Genomic DNA, 13,070 nt, shown 5'->3' with positions numbered 1-13,070 from the left:
GGTATTTGGGTGATGGCTTCTGTGAAAGGGATTTCTACATGAAGTTTTTCTATAACTTTAATAAATTTTTGATACTGTTTATTGATCTGGGTTTGTTTGAGTCTTTGCGGATATGGTATAGGTGGTTTATATGGCGGGGGTGGTACGTAAGTTTTATCTTTAGGTTCTTCTCCTTTTTCTCGACCTTCCTGGTTTTCAGATTCCTCTAGTTCCTTTACTTCGTCTGTGGGTTTGGTACATTCCTTAGAAATTTCGGGTTCACTCAATCTAGGGTTTGGTGGCTCATCATAAGCGTTCCCACTTTGTAGGGTAATGGCATTGGCTTGTACTCTTGGATTTTGTTGAGGTTGTCCAGGGAATTATCCTCCAGGTGTAGTCTGAGGGGCTTGGTTTAAAGCTACCTGAGAGATTTGGGTTTCAAGCATCTTGGTATGAGTAACTATTTGGTCAACCTTGGTTCCTAACTGAGTAATCAATTTGTTAACATGAATGTTTTGGTTCATGAACTCCTTGTTTTGTTGGGTTTGAGCGGTGATAAAATTTTCCATAATTTTCTCAAGGCTCGGCTTTGGTGGTACAGGTTGCATAGGTTGATTTGATCTAGGGGCTTGATAACTAGGTCTCGGAGGTGTATTATTTTGAATAGGGTTATTGTTTTTATAGGAGAAGTTCGGGTGATTCCTCCATCCAGGGTTATAGGTATTCGAGTATGGGTTCCCTTGGGTGTAGTTCACTTGCTCGGAGTGGGTTTCGTTTAATAGACTGCATTCTGCGGATTAGTGTCCTTTGGTTCCACATATCTCACAATCCGTCGAAACTGCGGCTACAATATTCGGGTTTATGCACATATGCTCGACTTTGAGGGCTAATGCGTCCATTTTAGCTTGCATCATGTCTATAGAGCTTAGTTCATGCACTCCTCCTTGGGCTTCCTTCTTCTCAACTGTCGCTCGTTCGACTCCCCATGATTGATGGTTTTGAGCCATATCTTCGATGAGGGCACTAGCTTCAGGATAAGGTTTGTTCATCAGAGCACCGCCTGCGGCAGCGTCGATGGTCATCTTTGTATTGTAATGAAGTCCATTATAGAAGGTTTGAATGATTAACCAATTTTCTAAACCATTATGTGGGCATGCTCGTAACAACTCTTTATATCTCTCCCAAGCTTCGAACAACGATTCTCCTTGGTTTTGGGTAAATCTAGTTATATGGTTTCGAAGAACGGCGGTCTTACTCGGGGGAAAGTATCTAGCAAGAAAAACTCTTCTAAGGTTATCCCAAGTCGTAATGGAGTTGGGTGGAAGGGAATCTAACCATGATAGGGCTTTATCTCTGAGGGGTAAAGGAAATAATCTTAAACGTATTGCCTCAGGAGAAGCTCCATTGGTTTTAAAAGTATCTGCTAAATGAAGAAATATTTTTAAATGTTGGTTTGGGTTCTCAGTAGCGAGACCCGCGAATTGTCTCTGTTGCACTAGTTGCAACAGGGATGGTTTAAGTTCAAAATTATTGGATGGGATGGTTGGGTTTACTATACTAGAACTAGGTTCTTCATTAGATGGTTGAGCGAAATCTTTAAGAGGTCTTTGGTTTTGATCTTCGGCCATAGCTCTCTTAATTCTATGAAAGAATAAACGTGCGCGAGCGTAACGTTCAGGTTCCGCCAGAGGGTATACTAAGTGTTGACTCTAAGAGTTGGCAGCAATTTTGGTAAAACAAAGAGTGTTCACAAGATGTCATGTGTGATGTCTTAACATCAGATATCCTATGTACCTGTTGGAGTTGAAGAACATATGCAAGCAGGATTGTTTCAGAATGCACATACATTGACAAGGCTTCTGATATTGGTTGTACCTGTTGGAGCTTATATGGAAGACATAGGCTGCAGGATTGTTTCAGTTGACATACTCATTGTCATGGTAACTGATATGGTTGTACCTGCTATAAAAGGAAACTGGATTATGCAGGATTTTTCCAGATGTCAGACCCGATGTCATGACATCCTGTACACAGAACATTCAGTATGAATGTCTGGTGTTTTGTGATTGCACAATTAATGGAAATCATTGGATGATTGAAGATATGGCTAGCTGGTGCATTCAATCATGGATTACAACTAGATTTACTTATTTTAGAAGGAGATCTATACAGCTGTTATAAAAAGATTTGATTGGAAAATAGAGTTAGGGTTTTCAAGTTGTCCAAGCCCAGCTGTGTATAAAACTGAATTAGTTAATTCTGTTATGTGTTAACTGATTTAATATTTTGGGATTAGTTAGAATCCTATGTGGCGTTATTTATGGAGGTCTTGAAGACTCAATCAGTATATTTGGTGAATATACAGTTTCCAAATATGGAGATCTTTTAGGAAATAAAAGATTGAAGACCTTGATTGTAGCAGAAGAATTCTGCCAGCCTTGTAACAGCAAAGGAGAAGCTTGCTGCGATTTCCGAAGGCCCAAATCCAGTTGGGTGGTTAGGTTATAAATAGCAGATTGTAACCTAGGTTTTGTAAGCCTCAAACAATGTAAAAATTAGAGGTGTGTGTGTGAGGTAAACCTCCCAACCTGTGGGAAGGTTACCAGGTGTTTCTCAGTGCTTGAAAGCATGAGATTATTTGTAACTCAAAGCCCGTAGGCAAGAGTGATTATATTCTTGAACGAAGCTGTGAAGCATGTTCAAGTTATCTAAGCATTATATGGTAATTGTAGTGATAGGAATGGAAACTGGAGGTTTCTATCTAGGAGTGCCTAGGTATAGATTGCACTGGGTAGGGATTAAGTGAGGAGTTGTAAACGGGGGAGTTTAACTCTGAATTAATACTGCTAATAGTGGATCTTCTTCCTGGCTTGGTATGCCCCCAGAGTAGGTAATGTTGTACCGAACTGGGTTAACAATTACTGGTGTTTTTACCTTCTGCACACTATATTTTGTTTGTTATAATTCAGTCTGTCTCTAGTCTGTTTATGAAGGGGATAACAGACTTGACACATAGCCTGCAGTCTGATTACAAAACAGAATGTTATGACATTCATTATTGACTGCTGTTAATGATAGACTGATTGGTCTGTTACAGTTCACCCATCTGTAATGATGAAACAGATGATGTTCAAACAATATTGAGACATCATGCTGATAACTGGGAAGGATCAATAAACTAAAGGGCTATGTTTGATCTCTACTGTGTCTTTGTACTAGATGGACAAAACTGGATGTTCTTCTGTCCATGATGGTAGATTAACAGATGTCGTGACATCTGGGACTGTGTGCATATAAGTACTAGGTTTTAATTTGCATAATTGTCTTGCTGTTTTTAGTAACATTGTTGGATCAGATGTCATGACTTCGTGTAGAACATCTGAACGCTGACTATACCAGAATTTCAATTGGTATCAGAGCAGGCATCCTGTTCTGTCACTTGATGAGATCCATGGGTGATACTTTCTGGTATCTTGCAAGGAGTTATGTCAGTACTGTTGTTGGAACCCTTGGAAGGTTCTGTGATCCCCCTGAATGGTCCCTTGAAGCAGGTGGATGGACCATTCATGATAGGAACTGAGTGTATCTGTCTCTGGAGGTTGGCAATTGGCCTTTGTGTGGGACAGCTCTGCTAGTATTGAATCATATTCAAACTTGGTATAATCTTGGAGGCTGATCTGGTGAAGTGTGTGCTCATAGTTTGAGTTGTATTATGATTTCCGCTGCATAATACCTGGCAAAACTCAAACTCTGATGAAGGTTCCCCTCATGTGGATGAAAGGCTGTTGTATTCAAGATTTCATCATAATCTACTGAAGATGCCAAAGATACTTGAGTCTCCTCAAGTCCACTCATCATGACGTTCTCACTTCAGGATGGTAAGAATCACCTGATCGTTGATTCTTTTACTCTCCTGGGTAGATTATATGAAGACCTTGAAGAGTTTCAAGGAGGGTTTGTTCCAAGGAGGTGGAACTAATGTTCTATGCGATGTTAGAACATGTTGTTCAACAAGTACGCAGCTACTGGTTGAAGAGCAGATGTGTTTAGGTGTCAAACAAAGGGATACTTTGTTTGGAACCTACTCCTGACCTGGAAGAGGAGACATCTGTGGGTGCTAAGTTGACAAGGGTAGGGTCAACTGTTTGTGTGCTCAAGAAGGTCACTTTTAGACGTCTGATCTTTAGAAGTGGAGCTGGTTGAGATGTGACATGGTACAATTTCCTGCTGTCTGTCTTATTCCTATAGATTGATCAGGATTGGATAGTTGTTCCCTGAAACACTATGTTGTGTTGGAAGACAAGTTCCCTGGATGTTAGAAGTCAGTAATGGGGTAACCTGATTGTTATTTCATTTAAGAGGATTGGGACCATGAATCTTGTTATTCAAACACCACGCTCAGAAGTCGCAGTTCTTTCAAGGAGTGAGAATATGAAGATTCAGAGGTTGGTTGAAGTTGTATGCTCTGGCAATGCATATCTACTATTGACTGGTGTTGTTTTCTTTCACTAGTACTTATGGTCAGCTGGAGTCTGATTGGTGTGATTGGAGTATGTATAGGTGTAACTCATAGAGTTAATTGCCACCTATAGGGGTAATGTATGTCATGCTGAGACATGTGTGTACAATGCATGGATATTGGTGTGGAGTTTCCATGATTGTTAATTTGAGGGGGAGTTTTGGTTAACCTCCTCACGTTCGGTCAGCCTAGGGTCTGGTTGGCTGTTGACCTGTGTCACATGGGTTCTGGTGGTTGTGTGACAAAGTTGCAAGGAAGAATTCATCTCTCTCATTCCTAAGGGTGAATTTAATCAGGGAAGACTTTCAAATCTGTTGAGGTGCTTGCAAGCAGAAGATGTTGACACTAGAAGATTATTTTCAAAAGTATTCTTATGGTGGAAGTATCTGAAAGGAATATTGGGAAAGGATTTAAGATCAATGTCTACTTATGTCAAGTACAAGTTTTTAATTGATTATCCTTGGAGCTCAAGATAAATGATGTTTTAAAAGATGTTGGAACATCTCATCTTCAAGATCCTGTGCAGAATCACAGGAAGGATAGTACATTGATTAATGATCTATCACTTTGGTGGCAGCAAAAGCATTTGATCACTAAAAAGGTTTCCTGGCAAGAAACATGCTCAGCCCTGGTATATACAAGAAGAAGAAAACATCATAGTCCTGATGGTGGTTACTTGGATCAGTTTACTTCTGATCTAGGTAAGGAAGTGCATTATCTAATGCACACTATGGAGTCAAGAACAAGTGGCAGCAGTCTTGACATCATGGAAACAACTTTGCCTTAGGAAGAGGATTCCTTGGTTTAGCTGAATGGATAGTTTCCAACTAGTCCTTCTGAAGACTCATGCATCAAAGTGTCTGATGTCTTTGGAGAAGAAGCAGGGATTCATCAAGGTGTGAGCTTGGATGACTTGACTGCAAACCTGCAGGATGGAGGATGTTTACTCAAACTTGGTTCCACAATCAAGTCTATGAGAACATTGAACTCTTGTTATGAGAAGGGAGGAAGTTCTTTCAAGTGGCAGAAGAAGGAGCTGAATTCAACAGCTAGATGTCAAAACACAAGGTTATGACATTTGGTTCAACATCAGAATCTTAGTTGGTGAAGTGGCACATCAACTTGAGATAGAAGGGTCTACAGGGTTGTAGATTGGATACTTCAAAAAGCTTGAAGTTCAAGTCTCACTTGGAAGGTCAGAATATCATTGGGAGAAGTCTGATAAACGTGGAGAGGTCAAAGAATGGCATTTGACTTTTTCATATGAGGATTCATGAGTGAGATAATCAACCAGTGGCATTTAGTCTATCTCAGAAGTGAGTTCGAAGAATCAAGATAATCTACATATGGCAACTGATTATTCTTGAGGATAGTCTGAGACAAGTTACTTTTGAGCAGAAAAGTAGTATGTTGAAGACAAAAGGAGGTGTCTTCTAGTGGAGCCAGTGGAAGAAGTTTTAAGCTATCTATGGAAGACTATCTCTTGTAATGGGATGAGAATGTATATGTCCCAAATTGTGTCTGGGTTCTTGTGGATCAAGCTAATGACTCAGTGATATCTGAAGATTATCAGATGGTGTTATGTTGTGAAGGATGTCCTAACTCATGTTAGAGCATGGTGTGAAGTAGCTCTCTGTTCTGGTTAGAAGAGAGATTGTCACAGGGTGTGGATGTGTTCAGCCAAGAAGGTTGAACAGGGAGTGTGCTCTTGAAGACATGAAGATGCGTCTTATGTTTTCCATTCATCAAGTTGTCTGGGTTCTCTTTGAATCAGGAAGTATGGGAAGGTCCAACTTTGGAGTGTTGGATATGTTCATCTACAAGTTTCAAGAGGAGAGTTGGTTGTTAATGACAGGGGGAGTTCTGTCTTTGCACTGCAAGTAATCATCAAGCTTGTGGTCTATGTGTTCTCAGATAACAAGGTATGGCACCTTGTTAGTTAGTGGGATGATGTGGTGTGTGTCAAGGCTGAGTGAGCAGAAGAATGTCTGACCGGATGTCATGACATTGCCTTGGACAATATTGTTATTTCCTTCTGAAACTTACAGTCATAAGGAAATATGGATGTGGTGTGTACTTCCTGACTTTTTGTTTTAACATGCTTAATGTTATAACATCTGTTCTAACATTCTCTACTGGGCTAATAGACATTTATTGTGTCTAATTGGTCACCTTTGGTCAATTTTGACTAAAAAGGGGGAGAAGGTTCTTGATATGGAAGTTGTATGTGGTTGGACTGAAGGACAACTATTATTGGAAGAAGTGCACAGGTGTTAAAACAGAATTTTTCTGTTGTTCTATTTGCAGATGTCAAAGAGGATGTCTGATATGGTGCACAGGTGTTGTTGTTAAAGCAGATGCCAGTATGACATTCTGGCTGGTACAGGTACTGGAGATCTGAATGCACAAATTTAGGGGGAGAAGAAGTACCCTTGTGCATTGTGCATTTGTGTGTCTTACTAGTTGTATCCATAACTAGTAATTCTGATTGTTGCACAGATTTAGGGGGAGGAGAAGTACCCTTGTTTTGCTTCTGCTGCTGATTAAACTACTATTATGTGGTTTAACTGCTGATAGTTTACCCTGTGAACAAAAAGGACAGATATATGTTTTAGCCAAAATTTGCCAAAGAGGGAGTTTGTTGATTCTAAGAGTTGGCAGCAATTTTGGTAAAACAAAGAGTGTTCAAAAGATGTCATGTGTGATGTCTTAACATAAGATATCCTATGTACCTGCTGGAGTTGAAGAACATATGCAAGCAGGATTGTTTCAGAATGCCACATACATTGACAAGGCTTCTGATATTGGTTGTACCCGCTGGAGCTTATATGGAAGACATATGCTGCAGGATTGTTTCAGTTGACATACTCATTGTCATGGTAACTGATATGGTTGTACCTGCTATAAAAGGAAACTGGATTATGCAGGATTTTTCCAGATGTCAGACCCGATGTAATGATATCCTGTACACAGAACATTCAGTATGAATGTCTGGTGTTTTGTGATTGCACAATTAATGGCAATCATTGGATGATTGAAGATATGGCTAGCTGGTGCATTCAATCATGGATTACAACTAGATTTACTTATTTTAGAAGGAGATCTATACAGCTGTTATAAAAAGATTTGATTGGAAAATAGAGTTAGGGTTTTCAAGTTGTCCAAGCCCAGCTGTGTATAAAACTGAATTAGTTAATTCTGTTATGTGTTAACTGATTTAATATTCTGGGATTAGTTAGAATCCTATGTGGCGTTATTTGTGGAGGTCTTGAAGACTCAATCAGTATATTTGGTGAATATACAGTTTCCAAATATGGAGATCTTTTAGGAAATAAAAGATTGAAGACCTTGATTGTAGCAGAAGAATTCTGCCAGCCTTGTAACAGCAAAGGAGAAGCTTGCTGCGATTTCTGAAGGCCCAAATCCAGTTGGGTGGTTAGGTTATAAATAGAAGATTGTAACCTAGGTTTTGTAAGCCTCAAACAATGTAAAAATTAGAGGTGTGTGTGTGAGGTAAACCTCCCAACCTGTGGGAAGGTTACCAGGTGTTTCTCAGTGCTTGAAAGCATGAGATTATTTGTAACTCAAAGCCCGTAGGCAAGAGTGATTATGTTCTTGAACGAAGCTGTGAAGCATGTTCAAGTTATCTAAGCATTACATGGTAATTGTAGTGATAGGAATGGAAACTGGAGGTTTCTATCTAGGAATGCCTAGGTATAGATTGCACTGGGTAGGGATTAAGTGAGGAGTTGTAAACGGAGGAGTTTAACTCTTTATTAATACTGCTAATAGTGGATCTTCTTCCTGGCTTGGTATGCCCCCAGAGTAGGTAATGTTGTACCGAACTGGGTTAACAATTACTGGTGTTTTTACCTTCTGCACACTATATTTTGTTTGTTATAATTCAGTCTGTCTCTAGTCTGTTTATGAAGGGGATAACAGACTTGACACATAGCCTGCAGTCTGATTACAAAACAGAATGTTATGACATTCATTATTGACTGTTGTTAATGATAGACTGATTGGTCTGTTACAGTTCAGCCATATGTAATGATGAAACAGATGATGTTCAAATCAATGTTGAGACATCATGCTGATAACTGGGCAGGATCAATAAACTAAAGGGCTATGTTTGATCTCTACTGTGTCTTTGTACTAGATGGACAAAACTGGATGTTCTTCTGTCCATGATGGTAGATTAGCAGATGTCGTGACATCTGGGACTGTGTGCATATAAGTACTGGGTTTAAATTTGCATAACTGTCTTGTTGTTTTTAGTAACATTGTTGGATCAGATGTCATGACTTCGTGTAGAACATCTGAACGCTGACTATACCAAAATTTCACAAAGCTTAAACTTCTGGTGCTGCGAGTTCTTCGCATTGACCGGCGGGAAATAGCCTAAGTCTAAACGATATAACAATAGGAAAATGAAATTTGACGAAATTGGTCCCCGGCAACGGCGCCAAAAACTTGATGCGGTGTTTCGCAAGTATACGAACGCGTCAGAGTAATATAAAAGATTGTCGAATCCACATAGACCAAGTGTCAATCTATCGTTATCTATTGTTATGGTGTTTATCAAAGGCAATCAAAATAGGTGTTTTTGGAGTGTGCAATGAAAAGTAAAGTATTGAAATAAATTTAATTATTGAAGACAGGGTCGAATGTAATTCACGTAATCGATTGATAATCCAAGTATTTGCTAGTAGAGCTACTTATGGGTAGTGTTTCCTACTTTGAAAAGAACTAATTTAACAGGAACTGTCGCTTTCACGTAATCAGAACCGAGTTGTACTCCCTAATCAAACCCTCTTATTGTCACTTATGAAAAGGCGCGCATTGCGTTAGAGTAGTAAACCTATTTTTAAGAAATATCGTATCTTGACTAAGTTGAAAAGTATTATAACCTGGATTTCTTAACCAAAAGAGGTTCTTACGAACCAGACTCTAAACTTATAAACGCGTCCGAAAATAGTTTTAAAATCTCTTTTCTTCTTAATGTTAAAAACTCCTAATGAACTAGACAAAGCGCTTTCGCTGTTTTTGAAATAGTTAAAAACAATTAAGTTTAAATAGAAGTTGGACGACTTTCGATCTTACCCAACAGAATTGAAGTGCGGGAAAACTTAAGTTGAAAGTTAAAATAGCCCTTAAGTGTTTCTACAAACAATTGTACGGATTACTGGTTCAATTATGACCCTTACATTCTAACCTTATAAATTTAGCTAGACATGGTAAAGTAAAAGTGCATTAAAATAAATAAAATTAGTGCGAGTGCGGAAAGTAAATAAAAGTAGTGCGAGTGCGAGAAATAAATAATTTAAAGCGAGTGCGAGAAATAAATAACTTAAAGCGAGTGCGAGAAAATAAATAAAGTAAAGCGAGTGCGGGAAAATAAATAAAGTAAAGCGAGTGCGAGGAAATAAATAAAGTAAAGCGAGTGCGAGGAAATAAATAAAGTAAAGCGAGTGCGAGGAAATAAATAAAGTAAAGCGAGTGAGGGAAAATAAATAAAATAAAGACAAGTAATAAAAACCTGCTCCAATCGGAGGGTTGAATAAATTGCAAAGCGGAAATGAAAATGGCGGCAGGATTAACTTCCTTCCAAAGTGCTCCAAACTCGATTACAGACTATATCACAGACTTGATTACACAATTGTGGTAACACTCCAATGCGAAGCGATTACCACTTTATAAAACTGAATATATGCCTAAGTGAAACAAAGTTGCTTCTGAGTTTGCCTCTGCTCTAAGTTTGGATGATTGTAAAAGTGAATTCGAGTTTCTATTTATAAGCAAGTAAAAAGATGGAAATGAGTTGGATGCCCTTCAACTTGAAAATGGGAGGGAAACTATTTTCCTCTTGTGGCGCCCGCCACAAGGCCATGGCGCCCGCCACAAGGCCAAATTGAAGCGCCTTAGTGGAGGTAGTGGGGAACGTGGGAGTTGAGGGAAGTTGAGCTTGGACACGTCATGGCAGGGTCTGTGGCGCCCGCCATGGGGTAGGCCATAAGTACAAAATGCTGATTTTTAGGGTTTTTGGCTCTTTTTCGCTCCTTTTCTCGATCTGGGCTCCAATTAAAGTGAAAACCTGAAAACAAAAGAAAACATAGAAATAACACAACAAAATGGTAATAAAACAACTAGAATGCATGTGAAATCGGAGTCGCAAATACGGTAAATTTCAGTGTTATCATTGAGCACAAGGTCACCTTCTCTGAACACACGAGGTCTGACCTTCTTATCAAATGCCTTCTTCATCCTTTGCTAATACAACTGACCATGACACATGGCAGTCAATCTCTTCTCTTTAATAAAATTCAGCTGATCATACCTGGTCTGACACCATTCAGCCTCGGTCAACTTGGCTTCCATCAGTACACACAGTGATAGGATCTCAACCTCTACGGGGAGCACAACTTCCATGCCATAAACAAGTGAGAAAGGGGTTGCCCATGTTGAAGTGCGGATGGATGTATGATATTCATGCAAAGAAAATGGGAGTATCTCATGCCAATCCTTATACGTCACAACCATTTTCTGGATGATCCTCTTGATATTCTTGTTTGCAGCTTCAACAACCCCATTCATCTTAGGTCTGTAGGGAGAAGAATTATGATATGCAATCTTGAAGTCTTTGCAAAGAGCTTCCATCATATTGTTATTCAAGTTTGATCCATTATCAGTAATGATCTTACTTGGCACACCATAACAGCATATAATTTGATTCTTGATAAACCTCACAATAACTTGCTTGGTTACATTCGCATACAATGCCACTTCAACCCATTTTGTGAAGTAGTCAATTACCACCAAAATGAAACGATGTCCATTCGAAGCTTTGGGCTCAATCATGCCAATCATATCAATTCCCCACATGGAGAAGGGCCATGGGGAGGAAATGACGTTCAACAGTGTCGGAGAAACATGAATCTTATCTGCATAAATTTGACACTTGTGGCATTTCTTCACCAACTTGCAACAGTTAGATTCCATTGTCAGCCAATAGTAACCTGCTCACAACATCTTATTTGCCATAGCATGTCCATTGGAATGAGTACCAAAGGAACCTTCATGGACTTCAGTCATCAACAAGTCTGCTTCGTGTCTATCCACGCATCTGAGCAAAATCATATCGAAGTTTCTCTTGTACAATACATCACCATTCAGGTAGAAATTACAGGCTAATCTTCTCAAAGTCTTCTTATCTTTCAATGATGCCCCAGACAGGTAAATCTGACTTTGGAGGAAACACTTGATATCAAAATACCATGGCTTCTCATCTTTGATCTCTTCAACAACAAACACATGAGTTGGCCTATCAAGACACGTCACAGTCAGATTGGGAACCTCATTCCAATACTACACCATAATCATTGAAGCCAAAGTTGCAAGAGCATCTGCCATCCGATTTTCATCTCGAGGGGTATGACAAAACTCAACCTTTGTAAAGAAAGTTGAAATCCTCCTCGCATAATCTCTATATGATATTATACAGGGTTGATTTGTCTCCCATTCACCTTTGATCTGATTCACAACCAAAGTTGAATCTCCATAGACATCTAAATACTTGATTCTGAGATCAATGGCCTCTTCAAGCCCCATAATGCAAACTTCATACTCAACCATGTTATTTGTGCACTTGAAAGTCAATCTAGCTGTAAACAGAAAATGTATGCCTTGAGGAGTAATAATCATTGCCCCAATGCTATTACCGTATTGATTAACAACTCCATCAAATATCATGCCCCAACAGGAACCAGGTTCTTGCCCTTCTTCAAGCAATGGTTCATCATAATCTTTCATTTTCAAGTACAAAATCTTTTCATCAGGAATCATACTGCACTGACTAGTAATCTTAAATTGGTTGGTGAGCCAAATGGTCAGCTAAGACACTACCTTTGATTGCCTTTTGAGATCGGTATTCAATATCATACTCTGATAACAACATCTACCAAAGGGAAATCCTCCCAGTTAAAGTAGGCTTCTCAAAAATATACTTGATTGGATCCATTCTGGATATCAACCAAGTGGTATGATTCAATATATACTGACGCAGACGCTTAGCAGCCCAAGCCAATGCGCAATAAGTCTTCTCAAGCATAGAATACTGAGTCTCACAGTCGGTGAACTTCTTACTGAGGTAGTAAATAACATATTCTTTCTTTCCGGTCTCACTTGCTGACCAAGAACACAACCCGTATTCTCTTCAAGCACGATCAAATACATGATTAACGGACGTCCTTCAACAGGTGGAGACAAAATCGGAGGTTCAAGCAGATACTCTTTGATACTGTCAAAATCTTTCTAGAAATCTTCGGTCCAATCACAAGACTGATCTTTCCGAAGAAGCTTGAATATATGCGCACATGTGGGAGTCATGTGTGAAATGAATCTCGAGATGTAATTTAAGCGGCCGAGAAAACCTCTGACTTGCTTGTCAGTTTTGAGCGCAGGCATCTCTGGTATTGGTTTGACCTTGGTGGGATCAATTTCAATACCCTTCTCGCTGACAATAAAGCTCAACAACTTACCAGAACGAACACCAAATGTACCCTTATTGGGATTC

The 13,070-nt window shown here is 39.3% G+C and overlaps 1 non-coding gene across 1 annotated transcript; it reads left to right on the top strand.

The window, feature by feature from the left end:
• The first annotated feature begins 1,116 nt into the window (after positions 1-1,116).
• On the top strand, positions 1,117-1,223 carry LOC127133722 (small nucleolar RNA R71). The gene has a single exon (XR_007807668.1). It is a non-coding gene; the product is annotated as a small nucleolar RNA R71 (small nucleolar RNA).
• The last annotated feature ends 11,847 nt before the right edge of the window (positions 1,224-13,070 follow it).

The sequence above is a fragment of the Lathyrus oleraceus genome, chromosome 3 (genome assembly GCF_024323335.1).
Source record: "Lathyrus oleraceus cultivar Zhongwan6 chromosome 3, CAAS_Psat_ZW6_1.0, whole genome shotgun sequence".
NCBI lineage: Eukaryota > Viridiplantae > Streptophyta > Magnoliopsida > Fabales > Fabaceae > Lathyrus > Lathyrus oleraceus.
Note: the sequence above shows the minus strand (reverse complement) of the source record. Positions and strands in the feature narration are given on the sequence as shown.